The sequence below is a fragment of the Melanostigma gelatinosum genome, assembly GCF_949748355.1.
Source record: "Melanostigma gelatinosum genome assembly, chromosome: 14".
In the NCBI taxonomy this organism is placed as follows: Eukaryota; Metazoa; Chordata; class Actinopteri; order Perciformes; family Zoarcidae; genus Melanostigma; species Melanostigma gelatinosum.
The window spans coordinates 1,597,281-1,602,280 of NC_136647.1; positions in this window are offsets into that span (position 1 = coordinate 1,597,281).

The following is a 5,000-nucleotide window of genomic DNA, read 5'->3' on the forward strand; positions in this document are numbered from 1 at the left end:
AATCTTGACATTTCAGTGTATTTGAGTTCCTATTGTGTGACAGATATGCATAGTCTCCGCCCTCTAGTGGTTTAAATCCTGCTAATAAAATGTAGTTTTGGTAGAAGCTGATCTGGAACACAGACTGTACATGAGAAGTGGACGAAGTCGTGGTGACGTCTCTCATTGGTTCATGAACAGCCGGCTCGAAGCCTCCAGTTCGCCGATCTTGCCGTCACCATCTTGGATTTTTCTGCAACCAAGTGAACAGGAAGTGACCATATCTGGACTGAGGAGGAGAGACGCCGTACAGGTCTCTGGTAGAGTCCAGACCTGTTCGCTCCCGTTCAGCCACAAACGCGTCAGTGAAGTCGTGCACTGACGTTTTGGGGGATCAGGTCTGACCTGTGAGCATGGCAGGTCTTCCCGAAGGAGTTGGACTTTGTGCAATTGTTTAATAGAACACAACATGATCATGATCATCATAGTGACGTCACTCATTGGTTTGTGGACTGCCTTTTTGACTGACGCCATCTTGGATTTTTGCAACCAGTGAACGGAAGTGACCACATGCTGCTTATTATTTCCAACTCGTCAAGTTCTTATACAACCTTGGTTGCAAACTCTTGCTGTCCCTTCAGTCCTGTACCTTCCTAAAGAATCAAACAGAAAGTATTATTTCCTTCACAATCCACTTGGACAGTGATTTTCAACATCATGTGCAATATTTCTTTCAAAATATTATGTGCAATGTAACTTTATTCCTTTTCAATAGCATGCACAATATTGCTAGTTACTGGTGTTAGTATTACTTCTTATACATTTTTACTCTTGTTTTCAATTGCTGTTGTAGTTTCCTTTGCTGTTTTTAATGAATTCTTACTATATTTATTTACCTTACTTTTATTTCTATTCTATTTGTGGTCACCTGACTTCTTAAAGTTCTCACCTCATATTAGAGGATTTATAAGAGGATGTACTTTTCCTATATATAAAAAAGATTAAATATGTTTAAGAGGGAAAAACAGGAATTAATGAAGTAAAAACATGTGAGATGAGAAGAACGAGTTTGATCGTCTTTGTTGATCTCTGATCAGGAGGATGTAGTTTGTGGCTCATGCCACTAGATGACGACAATGAGCCGGTTAGATGTTTTTGTAGTTTCACTTGAATGTGATGATGTGAAGCAGCTGCTGGGTGGCAGATTGATGCACTTTATTGAGTTGAATGTCTTGAGTTTAACATTGATGTGATGTTATCTGGTGGATGAAGAACAGCGTAAGAATCTACACTTTTCACATTTCCTTATTTAGTCTATTTTCAGTGACATTTTTTGGGGAAAGTTGTATTTGTAAAGTCAGTGTTAGTGACATTTGTTGTGTTTTATATGATTCAGTAATACAACATTCATCAATTAGAAACAAAGCCCAGTAAAATAGAAATGAATAGACGTGAAAATATGAAATACTGTGGACTTAAACAATGTAGCATTTCAGTGTGCTGTGTTGTGTGGTAGTGTCAGGCTTTCTAAGATTTTATTGTAAATGGATTCATTCCTGAACTCTGCTCACGTGTTTTTATCCACTTTAGCTTCAGGTGTACGCTGCAAACTCCAAACTACAACCATTCACCTGTACTGTCAGAAAAAAACTCTAATCTTAGTTAAACTCACATCATTACACAGAAATCATGTTCTCTTCAGACCTGTGTGCCCCCTCCTTTCAGACAGAGAGACATGGGGAAAAGTCCAAAAATGACTCCTAACGTCCTTTCCTAACCACTTTTCCTTGACCTCCATGGTAAATGTCACGGGTTGCGGGTCGCTGTCTCTGGAGCTTCAGCCTCAATATTTCATCCATCTGCTGTAAAAGAGACAAAATCTTGCTGCATTTGTGAGTTTACTGCAGAGAAAGAGTCGAAAACATTGAATTATTCACGTTTGTCATATGAACATAAATGACCTTGATCGTGTCCTAAAGCTCTGATTCTCTCCAGCATGTTGATGAACGTCTCATCTGGAAACAGATCCAATGCATCGACCTCCATCCAACTGAACAGCGTTATGAAGGCATCACACTTAGTGACTCACCAGTTGTCACTCTACTGTTAAATTGATGGACCCGTCATCATCTCTGAAGGTAATTGTGACTTTATCTGTTGTTGTGGGTCAACCCGAGGTTCTGCAGGAGTCGTTATCGACCCAACTGCACGACAAGAAATGAACATATTATATATAACAACAGACTGTCATCACAGTGACGGCTGACGTAATATTTATTTAAACATTATGATGAAAAGCAATAACTGTTTCCGCCCGGTCTCGAACCGGCGACCTTTCGGGCTTCTGTAAATAAAACTCCTTAAACTGTTTCCCATTCATTTTCAATGGGAGTCCTAAACCAGTACGGATGTAATATCTCTTTGGCCACCAGCAGCGCTGTGGTGCCGTTTTGCGAGTGAAAGACTTTCTCCGGCGACAGCCCGGATGTTCTGGAGCTCTTCGCTGTGTGGTCGCTACGTTACACGGAAAGTAGTCATTAAGATGAATAACAATGAATTAAAATGTCATGATAATTAGTCTGGGTTGTCTGACATTCTCGTGAAAGCTATGAAGATAAAGTTCGTCGTGTTTCTTCAGTTTTATTGTTAATACGGGTTCATTCATGTCCGACTTTGTTGTGTTTTTGTGGCCGAAAGTATCAAGTTAACACGAACGTGCATTTAAATATATGATGTAACATTTACTGCTGTACGTCGGTGAATATAGAGGCTGACCAGCGGCCGGTTAACGTCAGATATACTCTGGACGTTACTTTACGGACACGTAACGAAAGAACAGCAAGCTGTGACCGACCCGGTGCATCGATTGCACAGCTTTACGCGGCCTCTGAACGGGTGTTGGGGCAGGTCAAACATCCAGCTTTTCATCTCACTAGTAGAGACACTGGAGAGAAGTTTGGCCTGTTCTTCTAGACTGGGACAAGTGTAACATAGTTGAAGAGGTCCAGGTTAAATCCCGCTAAATGGGAAAAGTACGCCACCTGCTATTGTAGATTTGTACCTGCACTGAATAGTAGACGCAAAGGACTATGGGTAATCCTGAACGCAACGGAGGATTTACTGAAGGTAACGTGTCCGTGAACGTCCGTGGACAAGATAATTGTCACTAACTTTAAAAGTACACAAGAGTTGAGCTGGCTTTATTTTGTTGAATATTATTTGTCTGAGATAATATTCGCCATGTTTTTATTAAGGTAACTATACGTTTTTTATGTGTTTTATTGCCAGTAAAAATGTCGCCAATACAGCTAACGTTAGCGCATACTAACTTGATGCCGTCTTTCTAGACAGAGCATGCGCAGTTGTCCGCAAGATGACCCATTCTTCCATGTTGTCCTTTGTCATAAATGCAGATGTGGAATAAACCTGCTGTTACCACAAGCCTGACCAGCCCCGAGAGATTCATTTAGCCAGGCGACATCTTCACAGCGGTTACACAAGCACAGGAGCAAGACAGACTCCGCCCAGGCCCTGAATCCACCTCCTCAGCGGCCCGCCCGCTGCCCAGTCTGCGCTTCCTCGGTCCTCCTCAACAGCACCGCCCAAGATGCTTCAGTTTCCTCCCTGCTGCTGATTCTGCTGTCAAACCAGAAGTGAATCCCACTACAACAGGTAAACATCTAACATACAGACAAAGTAGTGCACCACACCTCAGTTGGTAGGAACTCGATTTTATTCATATTTCATTTTTATGACAAGTGTGTTATTGAATATACATGTACATAAACATACCAGTCAGCCACTTATCTAAAAGTGGAAAGTGTGTTTTCACCCATACAAGTGTATGAACTCGGGCTTCTCCCTTCTTCTTCCAGCAGGGCCCTGTCAGATACTTCTACTGCTCCACTAAAGTGTTTAAAGCTTACGGTGCAGAAGGTCTGACAAACCCAAGAATGCCCTTTGTAGACTTTGCAGAGACAAAGTTCTTTCAGCTGGAACTGGCTGCCACAAAGAAAAGGGTGGAGGAGAGAGGACAGCAGAAGAGGAAGAGGACTGAACCCCAGCACGCAGGTCGCAAGTGTGCGGATTCTGTCAGATGGATCTGAAGCAGGATCCAAACAGTCCTCACATTCACACGGGGTTCCCTGGACTAACAGGGAAGTACATCTACTGCCCCGGTAAAGTCTTTTCCTTCACAAAGACCAGGGCATGAGAAGCAGACGACCTGGAATGAGTTCCAGGAGTCTGCTTTTTATGAGACAGAAAAAAAGATATGGGAGGTTGAAAAGGGAAAGTAAGAGAAAGGGGGAGTGTGTTGTTGTGTATATACTGTATATCTTTGCTCATTTTAATAATTCGATTTTGTACTGGATTCATTATTATATTTGTTGTACATATTTGTGTTGTGTATTTGCAATATGGGCTCTGTGTTCAACAGTCACTGTCTCTGTTGTGTTTGATAAATTATGTTCTGTTCACGAATGTCTACATGTCTCATTAATAAGTGAATCATTATAGTGAACAGTAAATACATATTTAATTAAGTGATTGCAATTTAAATGTTCATAATTAGGAAAACTGCAATATAATAGGTTAATAGCCATAAATAAGTCAATTAATCTATCTGCCACTACAATCTAGTGATAATCAGTAAAAGGTAAAGTTGGATAAACATTTCTTGATTTATAAATAGCTCTTTATCATTGATGAGTGGCTTTGCCCCAAGTGAGACTCGAACCTGCGTCCAGGAGCTGAAACCAGCGACATGAAAGTGGATTTTGAGCACCTTGGGCAGCGTTAATAATGCTGCAATTTCATTGGCTGTCAGTGTATGCCACCTATACACGACTGGCCACCTTTTTCGTTAGGCGAACGTGATAACCACTAAACTACGGACACTTGGTGAAGGAGATGCGTTCAAGGACACAGGGGATAACCTGTACCGCTCCGTGTGTTTCTTTAATGGTGGACTTAAAGTCCAGCGTTACTTTATGTGAACATTAAAGCTAAACATGTTCACT